Source organism: Chelonoidis abingdonii, chromosome 2 (assembly GCF_003597395.2).
Source record: "Chelonoidis abingdonii isolate Lonesome George chromosome 2, CheloAbing_2.0, whole genome shotgun sequence".
Lineage (NCBI taxonomy): Eukaryota > Metazoa > Chordata > Testudines > Testudinidae > Chelonoidis > Chelonoidis abingdonii.
Genome location: NC_133770.1, coordinates 118,508,047 through 118,532,166, shown reverse-complemented (window position 1 = coordinate 118,532,166; position 24,120 = coordinate 118,508,047). Strand labels below are relative to the sequence as shown.

General features: G+C 39.9%; 1 protein-coding gene across 6 annotated transcripts in view; it reads right to left on the bottom strand.

Annotated features, from left to right (window-relative positions):
- Window positions 1–24,120, bottom strand: part of LOC116816393 (poly(rC)-binding protein 3-like) — a 754,639-nt gene that overhangs the window by 221,385 nt on the left and 509,134 nt on the right. The window contains exon 1 of one of the 6 annotated variants that reach the window (XM_032765578.2): window positions 12,198–12,232. The exons of 4 other annotated variants lie outside the window; for them this stretch is intronic. The gene's annotated coding sequence lies outside the window, so the exon portion shown is untranslated. One more of the 6 variants, XM_032765577.2, reaches the window with a different exon arrangement.

Here is a 24,120-nt window from a genome sequence, read left to right as displayed (position 1 = left end):
TATCAGATCTAAGCTGGTAATTAAGCTTAGAGGTTTCATGCAGGTACCCAAATTTTGGACGCTAAGGTTCAGATTTGGGAAATATACCTTATGACAAGGACAGAACAGTGTTGGTTGGTCTGTTGGTAGGTGGAAGGGTGTTCCTTGGTTTTGTCTGTTTAGTCTTTTCTAGATCTTGGGGTTAGCAATGTTACTAGATTTGTAATGTATGAGAAATGTATTTTTACCTTGTTGAGAATGGGTCTAGACTCTTGGATAGATGCTTGCTTTTTGTCAAATAAAAATGTAAGGTGTTTATCCCGGGCTTTGTGAGTTCTGTACTGCTGGACTCACAGTAACTAAGGCACTTAGCTGTTCAGACAGAGGGGATCAAAAATAGCCCCAATACATTGTACAAAAACTCTCTAAAACATGAGTGCAAAATGATTTGTGTAGTGAAAGGTTTTAACAACACTTGTTAGGGTGATTTATCTGTATAGCTCACTCATGGCTTCCCCATTAATGCAGCCATCCCAACTACATGTTGACAGCACTTTTATATCATATCACAACATCATATATTCCCTAGCTATATTTATATAACCACTTATTAATAATTAACCACCAAAATAAAATTGGAATGGAATAATCACAATGCAGTCACCTCTGGAAGAGAACACAGCATCTGTTTAACAGCACACACTACGAACAAAGATTTAGGACACAAAACAACAAGGAGAAACCACTGCACTGCACACGATTTGGATTATTATTAGTCCAACAATTCAATGTATGATGGAGGAAACAGAATTAAATTTCAAGTGTTATTATAAGCAGTAAGAAAAAATTTAGAAAAATTATTTACTTCTTTTTATAGACAATAGATAAACATGATGCAAAATTTGGTCCTTTCATACTACAAGATATGAACATCTCTCCCGAATCAGTATTTGCCAAGTGAAAATGAAAATGATGAGCCCCCAATTAAAAAAGCTATTAGTTTAAAATTCATTCAAAGCTAACATATTTGTGAGGGTTTGAACATGTTCTAAAAATTGACAACACTGCTTTCTCTTTGACATACAGTACACTTAAAAGAAAACTACATAAACATCATTAAAATGCCATTTAATTAACTTAGGATATGATGGCTAAAATGGTGACGAGAACAACAGAGATAATTTGTCATAATGATTTTCATTTAAAAACTGCTGTTAGACGAATTGAATTTAGCAGAGACCAAAAGCACATATTTTCCCTTATTACTGTCTGTAAGCTAGTACTCTGGGGCCCGATGGGAGTTCTGAATGCGGAGAGCTTGCAGAATCTCACCCTACATCTGAAGCTCAAAGAAGAGAAGCGATTTAACTACACTGACTGCAATCCATCTATATTTTAACATGTAGCAAAACCAGAAGACTTTGCTCTGATTTTATCATCTTCTAACATCGTTATTCTCTAACAAATTTGATATTTGTAATAGCATTCCTTGCTTTGTATGAAAATAAGTAGCCTTTGCCTTGGATAATAAGGAACATTATTGTACATTCAAAACCAGGATAACTATTATTTTGTTTCTTCATTTTTCAAACATCTGAAGGGTTTTCTAAACACTGTTATAACACACACAAAAATCCCACTGGCCCCAAATGGAATTGCCATGTTTGAGTTCATACTCAAAATTCTCCTACATTTATAAAATGTTCAAGCTGTATTCTGATCTTGCTTTCAGGTTTTTATTTTATTCAAAATTTTTCTCAGATTAGTCTTGTAAGATGAACCACTTTGGAACTAGCAGCATATTCTATAATAACCATTAAATATTAGTCCACTGACACATTCATCCAGTTGTATAGGAATCGTGTAATATACCTTTAAATAGTTTGTGAGCCCTCTAGTGGTTCTGTGTTCTACGTACAGAAACCTGCCAGAGCAGAAGTATATACTTGTAGCTAAGCCTTGCATGCCTATAATCAGTAAACATGGTTATTTGCACCCCACCATGTGGTTCTTTCATCTTACATTTGTTGTGTAAAGAGCAAAAGATACAATAATCTGCATCCCTGAACGATAAAAGCTGCCATACAGTACATGTACATTGGTCTTCTGTAGCATCTTTCATATAAATATGAAAAAGTAGTTTTATAAACAAAAAACAACTTAAATCTAAGAACACCCCAGTGATATAAAGCTTGCCAGAGATGTATAGACTTTGGCTGAATGTATGGAACGTGGATCTTGGAGGAACATAGTTGTGTGGAGTTCTTTTTTCAAGCTGATTTATAACACCACTAAAATTTTCTTTCCTGCCCAAATCCATCTGATTAGATCATCTCTAAGTTGCAGAGCTCCTGCCCATGGGAGAAATTTACATGAGCAAAATACGTTATATGGTTTTAAAAATTACTTATTAAGGATGATTATGAATTGAAATTTGGCCAGGAGCACTGGGCTTACATGCCACTTTAATGTCATCTTTGAGAAAACAGAGTCAGGACCTTGGCTGACATCTCAGAAAAAAGACAGCACCTTCAGTAGCATTGTGGCCTTAATATTGGGGTTGTTCATTAATTCACTAGAGATGAATAACTGCCTGCAGCACTTAGGAATAATAACAGGCCTCCCATCAAGTAGTCATATATGACTCAACCTTATTTAGCTTGGACGATCTGTGAAACTTACAGGACAAGATGACATACAATAATATGGCCATAATAAAATGCTTACAACAGTAAAGCTAACAGTGATGGTGTAGTAGCCACTTGCCTGGCTTTGGTAGGGTATTTCTCACAGTAGCCAGCATATCAAACTGTTCACTAAATAACAACCTCAATTTTACAAACATCAATCTTCCAAATGACCAGTTACATGAACCATTGTTCTCCAACAAGGAAAAAAATAAATCACACAATAGAAGCGATGTCAATGAAGATCAAATTCCTTCAATGCACTGGATATTGCTTTGCCGTGATGTGAAGGACAAGAAGAAGGCAATGCAGTGCACCACACTGCAATTTATGCACTATAACTATGGTAATTTTGAGATGTTCAATTTTATGAACTTTCTGATTTTAAGCACTGCTCAATCCTCAGTTAATTTGTAAAACAGGGGTTCTGTTGTAAGTATGTCACCATGTTTCTGTTCTTCCTCTTTCTACCTCATTCTCTTCTCTTTCCCAACCCTAATCTTTCCATCTTTTATCCCATTGCATAATCCCCCCAGCACTCCCTCAATGTCTCTCCACCCCATTGCCATTCCAAACTCTTCCTGTTTCTCTTGAACTTTCTTTCTGAAATCTCCCCTATCCTTTCCAGCACCCCTGCCACTTCTTTTGTCATACTGCCTATTCTTTCTCGATTTCTCACTAGTCCACCCACATCCAGTCTCCCTCTATTCAAACTCTCCCCCTCCATGGGGAAAGCATGAGTGGAGGAAAGCCTGTAACTGGGTGCCTGCATGAACCCCTCTAAGCTTAATTACCAGCTTAGATTTTATCTCGCCGCCACCATCCAAAAATTCCAGTGTTTTGGCTCACTCTGGTCTCCCCAAAACCTTCCCTGGGGAACCCCCAAGACTCAGATGCCTTGAGTCTACAACAAAGGGAAATAACCCACTTCCCTTCCTCCCTCTCTCTCCTACCAGACTTTCTCCTGGGCTAACCTGCAAGTTACTAGCCATCTCTTACTATCACAATAGCCAGAACGCATGTCGCTCTCTCTCCACAAAGGAGACAAACCCAAATACAAAAGGAAACAGAAAAGATTCTATCTTCTCTGCCCCTCTAGCTCTCCCTCCAACCATTTCTGGTGCTTGCAATGCGATTTACCACTCCGTAGATCTACCTAAGAAGCAATGTCCCTCCCTTCATCCTTAGCCTACCAGAAGAGAGAACTCAAACAAGTTCTTAAAAGAAATTTATAAAAAAGAAGAAATACACAATAAACCATGATCCTGCAATTCAATTGACAATACACAGTAGTATGTACTTAAAAGAAAAATATGAATAACAGCCTTATTCAAAAAGATACTCATTTCACATATCGCACTACACCAATGATAATTACAAAAAAACAATAACAGGCCTATTGTCTTTTTACCTTTGTGACTTACAACTTTGAAAAACTGAGAAGATTAGAAACAGCTTACAGATAAAAATCCCCCTCTCATAGCTGAGAGCCAACAAAAGACACAAACCTCAATTTCCCTCCCTCAGCTTTATTTTAAAAATCCTGTTCCTGATTGGTCCTCTGGTCAGGTGTTTGGTTCTCTTTGTTAACCCTTTACAGGTGAAAGAAACATTAACCCTTAGCTATCTATTTACGACACACTGCCTATTCTTTCTCGATTTCTCACTAGTCCACCCACATCCAGTCTCCCTCTATTCAAACTCTCCCCCTCCATGGGGAAAGCATGCGTGGAGGAAAGCCTGTAACTCTACCATTTTCAGCAGCTTGTGCAGGGTTCTTTTGAAAGCTGTTGTGTCTGCTGTTTCACAGGACTCCCAGGTTAGAGTATAGCAGTGCACTATTCTGTAATGCAGTACATCACATGACCAACATGAGCCAAAGATCCGCAATTCAAGCAGTGTGAAGAACCAATTATTTGGTTCAAGAACAGAACCGAAAAATTATAAACAATAGTTTAGGGTCAAGCTGGAATGATTTTTTTCGATGAAACAAATGTTCAAAAATGTTTAATTTTGGGTTGACCAAAACATTGTGGTTGACCCAAAATGAAATGTTTTGTTTTGATTTTGAAGTTTGAAACAGTTAATTGGGGAGTGTTTGTTTTTTTTCAATAAAATTGAGAGAAATTACAAAATAAAATGTCTGTCCAAAACAAAAAGTCAAAATGTTTCAATTCAGAAATGCCAAAACGAACAGTTTTGACTTTTTTGAAGACTATTCCTTATTTATTTATTTGTTTATGACTGAAACAATTTGCTGAAATTGACATGAATTCACAAATTGTTTCAGTCAACCTACATCTGCATTTTTGCCCCCCCCCAAAAGATGTTATGGAAAAATTTTGCCCTGCTGTATTAATTACAGCTCATAAAACTCCCCATATGTCCTAAAAGCTCTTTATGTGGGTCAGGAAAAAGGAAGCTTAATGTTATGTCTGTAAATGTGGCACTTCTAACATTTTTCAAGAGGTTGGATGTTGAAAATAATATAAATTCTGCTTGGTCAAACTTCAGAAAAATTGTTTTTCCTCCCCCACCCCCACCCCACTCAACTCAGCCTTTTAAGTTATAAAAGTCACTGATCAGAACTAATTATACTGGCCAGAGTCTGGGGCACCTGAATACAATGATATCATAGATATAAAATCTCTCTTTTATGTAGACAGAGCCTTATAATAAAATCAGAAATAAAAAGTATAATATCTATAGACAGCTCATGAGATTTTTCTCTTCGATATTCCTCCCTCAGATGTAAAGCCCTTAAATAGGCCAATATGTACGCAATCTCTTATTTAACTAGAATTACAGCTCTCATTTTGCTTGAAAACACCATAAGTAGTCATAACTGCTTACCTACCAGTTTTTTCAGATCAGTAGCTATAACTCCTGTATATTGATTACAATCCAGGTCTTTCAAAATGTCAAGTTACCTCCAGAAGAATGAGTGGTAGGTTGTAATGGAAGAGGCATGCTCTTGGAACGGGGAATAATTCAAAATTATATACATGCTGCAATACAAATAATCTGTTACTACAGACAACATGACAAGCTGCTTAAGCTTCTCTGTGTTTCCAAGCGAAGCTCCACAATGTCCCAGGACTGATTAACTTGAGTACAAATTGATGGCACTGAAAACCTGTAAAGTTGATTTGCAAAAATGCCACCTTGGGCATTGCTGGACTTATTAGACCTTGTGTTAAGTGATTCAGTCCAACAGGAAGGTTGCAGGACGACACTAACTTACACTAAGACAGACCCTTTTACTTATGCACTAAGTCCCAAATCCTCAGAGCCCCCAACAGGAAGATTGGGGGCTCTGAGAGGAACTCCAAGCTATAAAAAATTGTGCAGCCTTTCCAATGGACCTCCTCCAACTTCAGTCCTCCTACCCCCCTTTTCTGGATGGATCTGCTCTGGTTCTGCTGCTGCGGGGAATGCCATAGCTACAAGGGTGTCATTTGTTCTAAATTAGTGTCATCATGCTTTGTAACAAATCATAATCTTCCACTAAGGGCAACACACACAATATCCTTGATAGATGTGACACCAATTAAAGAAGGATCTTTAAAATATGCCTCCCACCCCATAAAAATCTATGTACAAAGACGACATCATCAAACAATTCCCATTCAAATGAACCTGTCTTAGAAGATTCTGGTTTATAACAAATCTGAATCAGTTGCCTTTGTTCAGACTACAAAACCAGGGGAAGGGAAACGGGATCCTAAGTAAAATAATGTGACAAAATATATTTAAATTACAGCAATTATTGAAAGATCATTGGGCTCACCAGCACATTGCCACTTCTCTATGGCTTAAAATCAATGGGAGTCTTTGCACTGACTTCAATGAGTTCTGGATGAGGCTGTATAAGCCTGTTCTTTGGAATTATGGGTCAAACTGTGCCCCTGTGATCCATGTGTGGAGGGTTGCTTTGTCACACAGATCTCTCCTTCCTGGGCAAAAGGAAGGCTTTGCTACCTCTTTGGGACCAGTGGAAGGCTTTCTTTGGTCTGGTGGTGAACGAGTGAGTGGACAAGAGGATATGTTCTTTGGTCCTCTACCAATCCTGCAAGGAGCAGGATGGAAAAGTAATGTAGCCTGTCTGGGGCTTCCTTTTGACAGTGGGGTTCTCCATAACTCATGGAGTTACTTCAGATTTATAGGGGTGTAATTGTGAGCAGAACTTGGCTCATAATATCTAGTATTCTTTTTTCAAGGATTTTTTAAAAAACAGATTCCTGAGACAATTATATTATGAATATTCCTTCCCAGTACAGTCATTAATTAAATTACATTTTAGATATAGAAAATGGGTTTAGAAGCAGTGTTTTGGGGCTGTGGAAAATAAAAGGATTCTCCATAACTAATCTTTATGGAAAAATATCACCAGCAGTTTTATTTTTTTTATTTCCAAGATGTATTTCAAGTTACTCTTTCTTCCGCTTCTTATTATGCAAACTACATGCTGCAGATATAGTTTCTGTTTCAATAACATATGAGTTGGTTTGTAACGTCTATATATCCATCCAAATCCAACCATACTATTGTACTCGTAATAACACAGCCTATGTTGTTTGTCAAACAGCTGAGATAACATTAGTTGTTTAAAATTCTGGATCATCACAGGGCTAATAATCTGGATGCTCAGAGCTTGTACTGCCCAAGGCTATTCTAGGCAGGCTCTATGGGTTTTACTTTCGGCAGAAGTTCCAAAAATTCAAGGAAACACAGACCCTACTCAGATAGTTAGGGGGAAAGTAATTAAACAATAACAATTGTATATATATACACACACACATATATATATTTTATTTGGACATCACACCTATTTATTTATTTATATGGACATCATACTTATAATAATTAGGCCTGGGCCAAGAAATGGTGCGGACCAGAGACTTGAACCTGGGTTTACTGCATTCCAGTTGAGTACTCTAACTACTGGCCTATTGACTATTAGGTGTCTCTGTCTCCTCTCACACTTTCCCTACCTTTGTCCCCCTCCCATTTTGATCAGAAATTCCACCCTGGACCCGAGAAGCCTTTCCTAGTAACAATTAGCCCTTTTGGGGAAAAACTTCAGTTTCAATGAATTGGCATTTTTGAACAAAAAACTCTTTAAATCAAAATTCTCCTGTTCAGCTCTATGTACACTATATATCAAATTTTTTTAGTCAAGATAAGTCTATTTGTTCACATTACTTAACTTACTTCTCAACTCAATACTGAATCATTCGTGTTTTGCTATAGACTATAGAGAATTGTAATTTTTTAGCATTACACAAAGTAGTATTAAATAGTTCAGAATTCTTAGTTCATTTGGCATTGATTAGATGGCATGAACAAAATAAATTAGCATATACTATACGTGTTCCTGGTGATGAAAAATTAAAATAATCGTGTTTTGCTCTTAGATTAAGATCCAGTTCAGGCTGGTAACATCTGAAACTGAGTAGGCAGAACTGACAGACAGGTCTACTCATAGCCAAATGTACAGTAATGGGTAAAGATCACTCTGACTCAGAAAAGGTAAGCTAAGCCTACAGGACAACATCTATTGTTCAGATGACGAAAACAATAGTCCTTTTCTTTCAGGAATGCAAGAACTATACACATCATCACCCCCTAAATCAGAAGGGAAACAAAAGCATGGGCTTGATGTGTAAAAGGAAAATAAAAGCTGCTTGCTTGGGTGATTCAGAAATACAGACCTGCACTGCCTAACATAAGAGAGAACAAGTGTCCTGGATGTATACACTTCTACTTCCAGCACTACCCACAGCCAAAAGAAAACAACGTTTATAGGAGAACAAAGATTATAGGGATGGAAAAAATGAGCTGGCCTCACATTGTGGAAGAGGTGAAAAACTGAAAGCATAGGCCAGATTTTCAACAGAGTTTGGTAGTGACCACCACCAACATGCAAACTCAAGAAAACATCTTCCCCTCTCTCTGTCCTTCTCTCAAGTGATAAGAAGTGCAGTTCACCCAGAAATAAACGGCACAACATTGGTTTTTGTGTTCTATATTCTATATGGTGTCATCCACTGGCAGGAGGAGGGCTATGCAAAAACCATTCTGACCCATACAAAGAATGGGCTTGTCTCAGCTTGAAATTTTGTCTAGTTTTTATTTTATCTGAGCAGTTCACCCATCCCTGCTACAATGAGAGCACGGTCAATAACTGGAAATCAAGGAGGAGGAACCATGTACAACAACTCTGTCCAAGGAAACATAGCTATGACATATGGGCATTTAAACAGCAGGAAAAATTGGTGGCAGTACTCAGAACTCGTTTCAGGCAGCAATATCTAAGTGCTAAAGTTGTTCCCTCCTCTCTGATATGTGCATAAAGATCTACTTTGGGTGCTGGGAGTGGAGACCAGGTTGGCATAGACTCTGCATTTACTGCCCACATTCTGTATTAGCAGTCGTGCTAGTGCTCCATGCTCAAACAATCAAGTGCTCAATACAGAGCTTGTTCAATCAGGCTTTGGACAGGAGTTCAGAAGTTGGCTCTAAGTCTGCACGTTCAGACATGCACCCTGAATAACTTTCATCCATCAGCATGGGGTTTTCTTTAATAGTGAAACTTGACATTTCACAACTCTATTTCACTGCTTTCCCTTAGGAAAGGAAACAGTAACACAGAAAAAAAATGTTTTTCCTGTAGCTGAAGGTGGTCATGTAGGAAAGAAAAAAAATCCAGGCATATAATATTTGCTTGGCCTGTTCCCTGACCTAAATTGCAGCCCCCTGTCATGCCTACTCTGAATGATGATCATAAAATCAAATACTGAAATGGCTATTCAATTCTTATTCTATAAGCAGAAATTGTGATGTTAGTTATTATTGGCTTTTCATGATTCAGTAAATGTCTTTAAAATACCTTTGTGAATTGGCTGACGTGTTTTTGAAATAGTGGAAGTATTATACTAAATCAGATGCCCCTGGTTTTTGTGTTAACAAAATTTACTCCTTAATGGTCTTCTCTCTCGTGTTTAGACTCAGAAAAGCCCTCTAAACATGAAAGCACAGGGTTCCATATCTATTCCGTCACAATGACTACATGTAACTTGCTTACTTAAGAAGAGAAACAATGAGTTTTATTATCTCAATGGCTGCAAAGTCAACTTCAGATTTGGAAAAAGAAACATCCCAAGTTCTTTCTCCTCTCTCACTCTCATTATCACTACCCATAAAAGTTCTATTTGTCATTTACTGGTAGGGAAGTTAAAAGGCAATTCTGTTGACAATGCACTTGGCAGAATACAATCCACCTCCCTCTTTCATAGTTGTATTGATGCAGCAATGCTAACATGAGTAAAGAGCAGAAGATACATTTGCAGCAGATATGCTCGGACAGAAAGAAAACGACAATTTTTGCACCTTCACTTTCTCACGTAAAGGATTTGTGCTTCAAAAGCAGGTGATAATGGATTTTAAAGCAATATATTTCTACATGCAGTGGGTAGCATGAGATGACTGACCATGGGCTGGTGTCTGAGTTGCTGTGAGATATGCTCTTGAAAAATATTCAGATCCACCAAATAGAGTTTAAAATACCTGTTTTTAAATGTTATAGCTTTTAATAGTAGACTTCCGTAATAGACTAGAATAATTGCAATCAGTTATATACAGAATATGTGCATAAAATAAATACCTGTTTTTTTAAATACCTTTAAAGGACATCACTCTACAAAGTCTTATTCCTGCAAGTAATCTTACTCAGGCAAACAGTTCCTTTGAATTCAATGCAATTAGCCCGTTGCACAAGAAAGAGTTTGCAACATTAAGTCATAAATATGTATTTGTCAGATGCACATTCTTTACTTCTTTCAAGTACTGTATATAGTAATAGGCAGACAGTAACCATCCAAATTCTACAAATATTATACTAATAAAAAAGAGGACAACTAAAAATATTATCTAATGCGCCCACCCAATGCCCCAAACCAAAATCATCTGTGTGGAAAGATGCCATGTCTGTCTCTCAGATAAAGAATACAGACTTTAAGAACAGCTACCTAGAGACACAGTTAGCCAAGATATCAGAACTGGGAAATGGAATAGATTCTAAAAGATTGGTCACAGAAGGCATTTCCCTTTTATGTAAAAAATAAAATTAACCATAAGCCACATTAAAATAATATTAAATTAAAAGCAAAATAACTCATGGAAGTCAAACTGAGTGCTAAGGCTGCTGTGGTCATTCCTAAAATTCAGGACAGAGGGTCAGTCTTGCTTAGAATTTCCTGGATTGTTTTAGTTTGTGCCACAACTTTAAAATTTACTTTAAAATGCGTATGGTGTATTTTGCAAGGTTTTGCATGGCATAATAGGATATTGGAGATAGGAGAGAAACAGAAGAATTCACAGGGACTCCAGAGGGCTACACCAAGATATACCCAAAACAGAACCAGTCTTGCAATTAGCAAATACCATTGCAGATTAGACTCCAATCCTGCAATCAGATCCATGTCAGTGGACCTTTATGCCTTTGAGAAATTCCACTGAAGTCGATGACCCAGATCTTTAGCTAGAACTCAGCAGCCACTGAATTGAACAGAGCTATGACAGTTTGCACCAGCTGATAATCCCGCTCTGTGCATCCCCAGCTAGGTTGAGGGTGGAGAGCTTCTGTGTGGATGCATGTTTTACTTAAGACAGGAATTTCAAATCCAAACAATCAACCCAAAGCTTTCTGACAATATCTTTCTAGATATACATAGAGAAAACTACTCAAAAACTAATTCAAAACACAGAATTACATGTGTTTTCAAGTAAAAAAAAAGTGAGGATTATGAATTACAATTAAAATGATACTTCTTATTTTTCTCTAAAACAATAATTGGCATGTACCTCTATACCAAGTTGTAGGGCTGGATCTTTGGATCTAATGTGTTAAGCAAAGAAGCTTTACATATTTTATGAATGAAGTTGCTGTTGCATGATTCAACTACTAGTCTATCTGTACTTTAAAAGAAAGTGACTAGGAGTAAATGTGCGGCAGACTAACTACATAATTTTATCATCAAGTAACATACAATATTGATGGAATAGTATAGAAAAGGACATATTGTTCCACTCAACTGCAACATTGCTGTAGTTATAGATGAATAAAACATTTTGATCCTGATTTCAACAATAGAAGAAAATAATAACCTAAAAAGAGGTAAGCACTAGTATCCATGGGAAAACATTCCAAAATTCTATTTAGCTTTTAATTTCATCATCCCGAAATACTTGACAAGGAAACAGACTATTTTATTCTCAAGTATTTCATCACAACTGTAGCCTAGAAGAACTCTCTTATCAGCCTATCAGATTCTGATTTCCCATATAGAATGAATGTATCGAAGCACTTATATTAAATGGTTTACTCACAGCACATTCATTCAGATTCACATGCTAGTTTTCTTTCCTTCATAAAAAGGCATCTTTGAAATATGGCTGAAAAGCCAGTTCAAAAAAAGTTGTCTTCTGAATATAACAGCTGAATACCATATACAATCTCAGTATACTCACAGGAGTGAATCGGTAACACTGCACATTGTTCTGAGCATAATGGGAAATGCCATCCAAGCTAGCAAAGAGGGGTGGGGGGACCTTTTCCCTGATTGGCTGTTCATCCCAAGCTGCCTGGCAAAGGTTTGAAATATGCAATGCAAGGAAGTGATATTCTGTGGCATTCATTCAATTTACCTGCACAAGACTCCAGGGAGCCATACTATTAAACAACAACTCCAGTGGGTCAATAAAGTTAACTTAATTAAATTGGTTTCCCTCCCTCACTTCCAACTAGCAAGATTTAGGGCAGAGGGACACAGCGTTGCTTGGAAAGAAAAGGATGATTTAGTTAATCATCTGATGAAGCCAGACATACATTTTTGTCAAGAATTATACCCACAAAGCAAAGCGCTAGTTTAAAATGAAAACAATCATCTATGCTGAGAAAAGAGACTATGCCTACTAATGACCAGCCATTAATATTTTTCAAGAACTGTCAATCCACTACCTAAAAGCAAGGAGCAGTATCTTATTATTTCTCTTTGTACTCCATAAAACTAAAATTACAATTGCTTAAGTGAAATGTGTATAAAATATACTATCATGGCTACAAGCATAATAAACACAAGCTCTTAATTTGAGAGGGATAGTTCCTAGTACCCTTCTGGTTATTTGGCTCTCTGTATCCTCACTGGCTTACACAAGTCACCTTTCAGCAGTCTTTCATTCTATTCTATACTAAGTGGTGCAAGTAGTGAAACCTATAGTTAAGGTTGCCCAACAATTTCACTTATAAAAACTTGGTTTGCAGTTGCTTATAACATTGCCAAACTTTTAACTGTTTAGATTGAAATTTTCCATGCCAGGAGTCTGACTCAGGCTGAACAGTTCTGGAAAGCTTTAGTTAAAATGTTTTAACCATTTTTGAGAATGAGATGAGGGAAAATACATTGTTATATCTATGTTAATTAACTATTACAACTATTTCAATGAGATGCAAGAGGGTAACTTGATGTCATGGATGTGCCTTTTTCTGTCCCTGTGAAAATTCCCCTAAACTTATAAGCCTCTAAAAAAAAATCTCAGTTTGAATATACTCATTTGAAGCTTCTTGGAGTTTGGCAGTTATGTTGTCTGAAGATTATGTCTGCACTGGGCATGCTCCATCCCCTCACAGCTCCTGCCTGCCAACAGGACTGTACTTGCACCATCCCTCACACAACAATTAGGGATGCTCCACCCCAGGACTGCAGGGACTGAGCAATACTTTCCCTGCAATTGCTCCTTCTATTCCCTGCAATTGCTCTGGGGGCTGCTGTGGCACCAGGCACAGCAACAGATAGCAGGGAGACTATCTGTGCTCTCATGGCTCCCTGGCAGAGTGAAGGAGAAGGAAGAGGTAACAACAATACACTTAGAAAGTAAGGGTCCACAGAGCTGAATGTCCGTGGACACCTGGTACGGCTCCACAGAGTTATTACTAATCTGGTACAGCCAGGTTAAACATGGACAATTGTGAGGATGCCGCCAGGCAACGTCCCCTCCTGACCTCAAATCCTATCTTCAAGGCTTCACGTGCAGGGACTTTATCTCCAAAGTGGGCTATATGACCAAAAAGTACCAGCTGGCAATGACTAATGATGTCTTCAATCCTCTTGAGGCCAGTTCTCCATAATACATCCCTCTTACTGATAAAATCAAACCATTTTATGCTCTACAGCCACTGCTGGCAACACACATGAAATGCCTCCAGCCTCCTGATGTCCCGTTTAAGCAATGTCCATGTTTCAGATCTACATAAAAGGATTGTAAGTACACAGGTTAGATGAATCCATACTTTTGAATATAATTTCACCCTTTTTTTGGCTCTAGACCCTAATGCAGGTCCTTCATGGATAAGACTGCTAAATAAATTTTCCTTAGGATATCTAGCTAGCAATGCCTATTTGTTATCAATTTACCACTTTGGATAGATGAAATCATCCACTACTTCCACAGTTTGTCCCTCACCACAGATTTCTTGCATCACAACTTTTGTGCTGACACTCTAATTTTGTGTTTTTCCCAAGAAACTCTTAGCTCAAGGGCAGGTACCATGTGCTGAAAGTTCTCTAAAGCATCTTTAAGGTTATTTGCATCCTGGCCAAAGAGGATGACATCATCTGCATAATCCAAGTCAGCAAACAAAGTTGAACTGACCATTATACCGGTATTGGTGGAGATATGTTCAAGGAGCCAATTCGCTGCATGGCAGAACAGGGCTTGTGCCAGGACATATCCCTGTTTCACCCTGGATCTAGTGTAAAACCTGTCAGACCTATGAGTTCCCCATGGCAAACATGTCTGATTCATTATGTACATCTTGAATTAACCTCAGGAGGGTGTTGGGGGCACCAAGTCTTGTAGAGCCTTCTACAGAGCAGCACTATCAATAGAATTGAAGACTGCCTTTATGTCTAACATATGCTGCTGTCGAAGGACAACTAAATTCATAATGAATCTACCAGCACTCCCAGCTATCTTTGAGACACCACTGACTTCCTGAGGAAACTACAATCCATCGGTGATCTTCCACTATGGATGTAGAAGCCCGCTACACCAATATTCCACACAAAGATGGACTACAAGCTATCAGGAACAGTATCCTTGATAATGTCATAGCTAACCTGGTGGCTGAACTTTGTGACTTTGTCCTAACCCACACTATTTCACATTTGGAAACAATATATATCTTCAAGTCAGTGGCACTGCTATGGGTACCCACATGGCCCCACAATATGCCAACATTTTTATGGCTGACTTAGAACAACGTTTCCTCACTCTCTTCCCCTAATGCCCCTGCTCTATTTGCACTACATTGATGACATCTTCATCATCTGGACCCATGGAAAAGAAGCCCTTGAGGAATTCCACCATGATTTCAATAATTTCCATCCCACTATCAACTTCAGCCTAGATCAATCCACACAAGTGGTCCATTTCCTGGACACTACTGTGCTAATAAATGATGGTCACTTAAATACCGCCCTATACCGGAAACCTACTGATCACTATATTATACCTACATGCCTCCAGCTCTCATTCCGGGACACATCACATGACCATTGTCTATAGCCAGCTCTAAGTACAACCGCATTTGCTCCATTCCCTCAATAGAGACAAGCACTTACAAAATCTCTATCAAGCATTCTTAAAACTACAATCCTACCTGATGAAGTGAAAAAACAAACTGTTAGAGCGAATGATAGTCAGAAGTCACTCCTACAAACAGGCCCAACAAAGAAAAACAGAACCCCACTAGCTGTCACCTTCAGCCCAACTAAAACTCCAGCTCATCATCAGATCAACAACCTGTCCTGAGAGATGATCCCTTACTCTCACGATCTTGGAGACAGACCTGTCTCGCTTACAGTCAGCCCCCAGCCGAAGCAAATACTCCACAACCACACACCACACGACAAAAACACTGACCAGACACCTATCTGCAACAAAGCACGATTCCAACTCGCCACATAATCTGTTAAGTACATCATCATACCTAATCCATCACCTGCCTCAGGGCTCATTCACTCGAACTTACAATGTATATATGGCCCTATCGTTGCCCAGCAGCCTCTGCCATATACTGTCCAACAACAGTCTTACGCAAGAATAAATTGACACAAATCGACATTCAGAATCAAACATTCAATAATACCAGTAGGAGAACACTTTAACCTGTCTGGTCACTCAATAACAGACCTGAGGGTGGCAATTTTGCAACAGAAAAGCTTCAGAAACAGACTCCAACAAGAAACTGTTGAACTCGAATTGATATGCAAACTAGATACAATCAATTTAGGCTTGAACAGAGACTGGGAATGGCTGAGCCATTACAAACATTGAATCTATCTCCCCATGTAAGTATTCTCACGCTTCTTATCAAACTGTCTGTACTGGGCTACCTTGATTATCACTTCAAAAGTTTTTTCTCTTACTTAATTGGCTTCTCAGAGTTGGTAAAACTCCTCCCACCTTTTCATGCTCTCTGTATGTGTATATATATCTTCTCAATGTATGTTCCATTCTATGCATCTGAAGAAGTGGGCTGTAGCCCACAAAAGCTTCTGCTCAAATAAATTTGTTAGTCTCTAAGGTGCCACAAGTACTCCTGTTCTTTTTGCAGATAAAAGACAAACACAAAGTATAACATCCACTGTAGACTGCCCAGCAGTGAAGCCTGATGAGTCAGGGCAATGGTGTTTCACAAGGAGAGCCTGGAGTGGGGTGAGTTGGGCACATGTAACAACTGTTCTGGGAACAGAAAGCAGAGCTATTGGCCTGCATTTGCTGCACTCGGTGTGTGTGGGCCTTTTCCCTGATAAAGTAGGATGAAGATCCCTTCCTTCCATTCCACGGGTAACTTCCCAGTAGTCTAAGCCCAGACAAAGTATTAGTGTTACGCTACACCTAAGGGCTTTATGGCTCACCTGGGAAGTTCGGGTGTTATGTTGTTGTGTTCAGCAGCAGTTTCTTTATGGCAGAGCAATGTAGGTACAAAGGTGCATCTACACAGGTTTCGGTGTGAGGGATTGCATCTACTACTAACACGTCTAGATCTGGCCAAGGCATTGTTTCAGAATGATTAAGTGCAGTCTCATAATATTCCTTCCATTTTTGCAGAATTTTTTCTTGGGTTGAGAATGTTTTACCATTAGCCTTATTTATTGGCACAAACCCTGCCCTAAGTCCACTTTTGGATCCAAGTAACTGAACAGCTTTGAATGCGGGTTGCAATTTTTTAGATCTTATTCCCTCTCCCACCTGTTTTGCCAAATTCTTAAAATAAGTGTCATGATCCACTTTTGCTCACACCTGAAAAATACTTTGTAAACATTTACATTCGATGTCATCATGGCGGTGCCTGGCCTCAGATTTCTTTGCAGAATTTGAAATGTCTTAGCAGATACGCTACAAGTGAAACCCTGGGCTTTCTGTTTTGGAATGGCATCTACAACTTCTTGGGTGACTATGCTTATGGCTGTCCAAGCTGATTCTACCTCATCCAGGAGAGCACCAAGAGTGTCTACTTTGAGGGAGGAGGTAGCCTAATTAAAATGCAGGAGGATGAGGAATGGGGAGGGGGGAATACACTTCCACATCCACATACACTTCATTAAAAAATTATTAAGGTTGCAAAGTCAATCACTCAGAAGTTAGGAAATGCCATGATAAAGGCTGCCAGTGCAATCATAATTCAGCCCTCCTATGCGTATACATTATGATAAGGTCTTTAAGTACGTGATCACATACTATTTTCCCACATTCTTTTATGTTCTTCAAGTTTTTTTATTTTATGCTCCTGATTAACAAGCTCCTAGAACCTGTTCAGCTTGTCATAAGTCAAGGCAGTCTTCACTGGCAAATTCCACAAAGAAAAAGAATTAAAAAAAAAAATCAAACGAACAGTAAATTGAAATAAATGCCTCTAGTCACACATCAGGAAACCGTTTCTAGGTGAGTGCAGCTGGAGTTACAAAGTCTGGAAATATCTAAACTATGGCAGAAAACAGTTGTGTTGTTTTCTCAGCCTAAAGACTCTTTTTAAACAATCTTCTCTGTCACTTGGCCCAGGCAAAAGTGACTTTCCCACCTGTTACACAAACTCCATCCCAATATTAGGGTACACAGTTCTTTGTTCTACCAAAAGTCCACCCTTATATTTGAGTAGGACAGTTACTCATAATGGGCCTGATCCAAAGACCACTGAAGTCAGTCCCATATCATCTTTCAACACCAGTTATTTTGACTCATGTTTCTTCACAGCCCACACAGGTATGGCAATTGCCTCTGCGAGCATCTATTTCCAATATCCCAGAGAGCCAGAATGACAGAGTTACTCATGCTGATTTGAATCTTACTCCACAAGAAATCCTACTGAATTCAATACCACAATGTACAGTACAAGGAACCATTTAGTGTGAGACTAGATATGTCAATCTGGCTCATAGACAATTATTAATCTCTTTTTCCATTTAGTGACTTTACCTATACTTTAGGGTGTTACTTAGTCAAAGCTTGATAGCAGAGTAAAGAGGCTGAGAAGTTTAATATAAATTAAAAATCAAATATCCAGATACAGTAACTCTTCACTTACCATTGTAGTTATGTTCCTGAAAAATGCAACTTTAAGTGAAGCAATGTTAAATGAATCCAATTTCACCATAAGATTTAATGTAAATGTGGGGTGTGTGTGTGTGTGTGTTAGGTTCCAAGGAAATTTTTGGGGGGTAGACAAAAAGGCATTATATACTGTACTGTACTGTACTGGGGTTGGAAAGTGCCCCTGGCTTAGCGCACACAGGCATAGCCCACTGCAGGCAAAGACGCTAGGAAGCACCTTTGCAGCAGCAGCGGCAGCTTCCTTGGAGAAGAACAGGCTCGGACTTTGCTGGGAATGCTCCAGGCCCACCTCTTCCTGTCCCTGCTCCACTTCACCTTCACCTTCACCTCTTCCCACTCCCACTCCACCTCCTCTCCGGAGCATGCCACATCCCTCCTCCTCTCCCCCCAAATTCCTAAGCACCGCTTAGGACTTTCTGGGAAAAGTGCTGGGAGGGAAGGGGAGGAGAGGAGAAGCCCCATGTCTCCGCTCCTCCCCCTCCCTCCCAGAAAATCCTAAGGGCCGCTAAACAGCTGTTTGGTGGGGTGTTTCGGATTTTCTGGGAGAGAGGGGGAGGAGTGGAGACACAGCACTTTCCCGCTCCTGCCCCTCCCTCCCAGCACTTCCCTGCCCCCAAACAGCTGTTTAGTGGCGTTTAGGACTTTCTGGGAAGGAGGGGGAGGAGGCGGAGAAGCGGAACTTGTGGAATGCTCCCTTGTAAAGTCGCTGCTTTTCCACAAAATCTTACAAGCAGTGGACAGAGCAGGCAGCCAAACAACATTATAAGGGAGCATTGCACAACTTTAAACGAGCATGTTCCCTAATTGAGCAGGGACGTAACATTGAAACAACATTAAGCAGAATGATGTTAAATGAGGAGTTACTGTACAACTATCTGTCACAGGAGGAGAGTTAAAATAAATCAACATTACAGTGATGCGGAATGGCCAGTCACAATACCATGCACCATGTTGTAAGAGTCACCAGGTTTCTCTCTTCCCGTTGGAATTTTGGAAAATTACAGATGTCATGCAGTTGACTCCCAGTGAGGGAGGGTAACAGTCAATTGCTACATAAGTACTTTTGTTAATCACTCACAACTCAGCCTCAGATAAAGAGATTTATATTCATGACAGTCCAGAGCAGTGGTTCTCAACCTATTTACCATCATGGGCTGCATACGCAGCTCTCTGTGTGTTATGTGGTCCGCATCCACACAATATATATACTACTTGCATGGCTCTGAGTATGTCACATGGGCCACAGCTGTGTGCTAATTGGGCTGCAAGCAGCCTGCAGGTTGAGAACCACTGGTCCAGAGGTTTCATGAATAGCAGAGATAGTTCAGCAGGACCATGATTTTCGCTGGGGCCAAACACAGATAAACAGAGATGCTGCTGGAAACAGGAGGGAAAGGTAGAAAGAACAGGCAGGTTATAACTATAAAACAAATAGAAGCATTGACATGGAAATCTTTTTTAACCAGTAAAATTAGATACTGTAGTAGTTTTGTTATTTTATTTTTGCTTCATTTTTCAATTTCCTTAGCCCAATCGAGAGCAAAATGGACAGTGAAGAGACGCTGAGCACCTCTACTGAAATATCCCAACACAGGAAAACTTTCAGCCACTGGCCCAAATAAATAAAAAAACAAACCAACGAACCAAGAACGTCACTTTTTGCAGGGTAATGAAATGGTTTGGCTCTTTCCTAAGGAACTGTACTCTTGGCTGTTTGCCCATTCAGAGCCAGATAAGACAAGCAAAGAATGTGTCTGCAAGTGCCTTTTAAATGGACAATAGAGCGGTCACTGTTTTTTAGTCCATCTGAGCTCTAGTAGCCTGCACTTAGCATTCAGTCAGAATGATTTCTATGGTCCACGTTATAGCAGAGTGTGACAGCCGTGCTTTGGAAGTGCTACTCTTCTTCTTAGAAAGTCGTTGAACGGTGAAGTGCTTTGGGCTCATTTGAATTTATAGACATTCACTGGAGTTATGCAGAGCCCCAGGAGGAGCCTCCAGGGAACCACATGCCTTCAGAAAATCACAACAGTTACAACACCTGAGTAGTATGAGCTCCCCTGTGAGTTTGCTTTGCCCTGGCACTCGTGTGGCTAGCAGCCCTATCTGGGACAGGCCGTGGACTCACAGGGAGCTTGGAGAACTCAAAACTCAACAGGGCACCTTTTAGAGGAGCCCAATTTCTTCTATTCTTTTAAGAAGCACAGCATTTGCTTACTATATATAAGCTAGACAGACTGATCCTACACAGCAAGCCCTCTCCAGCCCCTAATGCCCATTATGAGCTTGGTCTGGACAGGTGTTGAATATCCACAGTTCTCACTGAAAGAAATGGCCCAAAACATGAAGTCCTTACTCAAACCCTGGCCCTAGCTAGGAGGGAATGAAGGGAGAAGGTGCAAGGAACCTTCCCCTAGCAACAATGTCTGTGCTTGAGGGAGCACAGAGACCACTCCCTATTAGCTTCCAAGGGCCAAGTCACATCAAACCACATGCAGAGGGAGAAAGTGCGAGCGTGAGAGAGCGGACTGCAGCATTCAAAGGGATGGTGCAGCTTGTGCTCTCCCATGTTCTTCATGGAATACACTCCTGGAGCTACCCAGGCCACAGCAACTCTGCCCTGCTCTCAAATAGTACCTAGTCCCAATCTGGCCCATCATTTTTACTCAGTTCTGACTTAGATCAAACTGTGAGTGAAATGAAAGGTTGGTTGCAGGTGCTCAAAATCTCTCCGGATCAGGGCCTTTGTTTGTTATCCTTATCAGCTCAGGCAATGAGCGGTTTATCAGATTTGGACAAACATGCACTGCCAACATCAAATGAATGCCTATTTATTCAGAATCATACCCCTGTTAGCCACTCCTACAACTAGAAGAAAGGATTGATTAGGATCAGAAACATTTGTCTGTATAATTGCACTTGATACTGGATCACAGGTTAACACCTTTTATTTATGGATTTTCTGGAGTGCATCTAACTCCGCCCCTTCCCCACGCCTTTTTTTCTTTAACACACACTAAGATGCACTTAGGCTTTATTCTGGGAGAAGCCTGCTAAGATGATGGTTAGAAACCTAAGAAAAATATCAAAGTGTTAGTATAAATCCAATTTGGGGAAAAATTAACAATAGAAACATACATTTGATAGAATACGTTTTTATATTAAGGTACCACAGAGCACTCTCATACACAAAATGTATTTCTAGGAAAATGCATATTAGCATTGCTAAGTTACTTTAAATAAAATATAGAGTACTGTGCACATCATGAAAATCTAGACTCGGAATTTTGAAAGCAGGCTTCTGAACCCTCAATAGTCACCAATCACTAACAATACCTAAGCTACCTGAAACCTTCTCTTGTCTTCTTTTAAAAAAAAAAAACAAGCCACAATATTTCCTCTGTGTGACTGGGTCTCAAATAGCTTTCCTCTGGAATTCCCCTAACACAATTAAAACATGTTATTCATCATATCTTCATTCCTGCTCACCAGTCTTTTTCTTTCCCCATTACAAATAAACTGCTTTTTGTTTCTATTTAATGCTAAGCTAAGTTTGTCAGATAACCTTGGGCAACGGATACTAACACCCAACAACTAGATCCTTCAGCAATAGTTTTAGTGGCAGCAGATCTTAGAGAAATATGAACACACTGTTGCATTTGCATTACAATTTATATTAGGGCTGTCAAGCAATTAAAAAAATTAATGGCACTATTAAACAATAGCGGCTATATAAATGGTAAATAATAATATTCTTTAAATCTAATTTTCTTATCTTGCTACATATGATATTATATACTGTGTATTGTTATGAAGTCTCATTTTTTTGGAAAGAAGTAGCTAAGGTTAATTAATTATAGCAGGTAAAAACTTTTGCTACTCTAGTAGCTCTATTATATGGCTTAAATTCAATTTATTTTGTGCATCTTTATTCCAGAAATGTTCAGTGGCAAAATGTGATAATGTCCTACTATTTCACTACCTATTAGCACAGTATGATCAAATAGGATTGCCACAGCTGAAGAAGCATTAAGCCATGTATTGAGTTTCACAACACCCACAGCATGCTCTGAAGAGGAACATACTCCAACAAAAAGCAAACAATATACTATCTACTGTAGTTATATACAGACACAAAGAGAGAGATACCTTAGCCTAAGGTGCATTGTAGTGATATGAAAATCTTCATTGCAATATAGGTGGAAGAGACTCTGGGATGGATTTTTTAAAAATATATTTCCTCAGTTGGGAAGTAAAGGAGAGTGGTTTGTGTTGTTTATAAATAATTTTGTCTCTTACAAATGTAGTTTCATATAAACCTAGCTCTTTAGTGATGGGGGAACTTCAAAAAGTTCTGAAGTTCACCTCAGTTCAGATAAATCCTGAGCAAATGGGATGTTTGTTTGACGTCGAGCTTGTTAAACATCCTGAGGATCCTCTCGCCCTCCTTTAATCCAACCAGATCCCTCTCCTTTCAACCTTTTATGATCCGATCCTTTCCCTTTAACACCTAACTCCCTCTCTAATCCTACAAAGGTCTTCCCATCTCCCACATTCTTATTCCCAACAAGTTACTGATTCTCCCAACTTCCTCTTCCTAAATCCAGTAAAGCCTCTCAAATTGCTGACTCTGTTCCTCAACCTTCCTAAGGCCCCCTACATTTTTAAGAGAGAGCATCACAGGATTTGTTTCAGTTTTCTGATGCTCTTTGCTAGACTTAGGGTCCCTTAAAAAGCTGGTCTAACAGGTGGTTTGCTCTTCCCTTAGGATCAGAGTCAAAGACCCGGTAAGGTCCTCCTCCTATTCTCTGGTTTACCTATGACAGAGGCAATGCCGTCCATAAAGCCAGGGGCTAAGTGGAGAAGGAGGTAGCAGAGTCCCAAAATCTTTGACAGCTTGTCTACTTAGTTTTTGTACTGCTTTGCCTTTGGGGGCAGGGACCATATTTCGTTGTGTGTTTGTACAGGACTAGCACAATGGGGCTCTGGTCCATGATTAAAGCTCCCAGGTGCTACTGCAATACAAACAGTTGTTACCAAAACTAGCTATAATAATATAAACACCTTTATGCTATTGTAACTGCATTCACGCTAGGGGATTGCAGCAATCTAGATATTTTCCTCTGGATTTAGTTAGATTGATAAAAAAAACTGAATGCAGACCAGCCTGAGGGCTAAGTAAAGGTTGTTTAGGTGTGGAGGGAGCTGAAAATATGACACCACTGATGTCACTAGCTAGTGAAAAGATGGTCAAGAGGGACTCTGAACTGGACCATCAAATGATGCTCAGAATACTGCAGCTGGAGTTGAATCTCAGGTCTAACGCCCTGCAGAAAGAGAAGCAACTCAGCAACACAAGGAATCTCAAAGAGCGAAGAGCCCCTTACCTAGGGGCAGGGCCGGTGCAACCACTTAGGCAACCTAGGTGGTCACCTAGGGCACTGGCATTTGGGTGGCGCCATTTTCTTCGGCAGTGACCACGGCGGCCGGATCTTCGGCCGCTGGTCGCTGCCGGCATTTAGGCGGAGGGAGCTGGGGCAGGGGAGTGCAGGGAGGGCCGCCTGCAGCAAGTAAGGTGGGGGCAGCATGCAGGGGAACTCCCCGCCCCAGCTCACCCCTGCCCCGCCTCCTCCCTGAGCACGCCATGGCTGCTTCATTTCTCCTGCCTCCCAGGCTTGCGGCACCGATCAGCTTAGGCACCGCAAGCCCTGGAGGCGGGAGAAGTGAAGTGGCCAAGGCGTGCTCGGGGTGCTCGTGCACGGAGCAAGGGTGAGCTGGG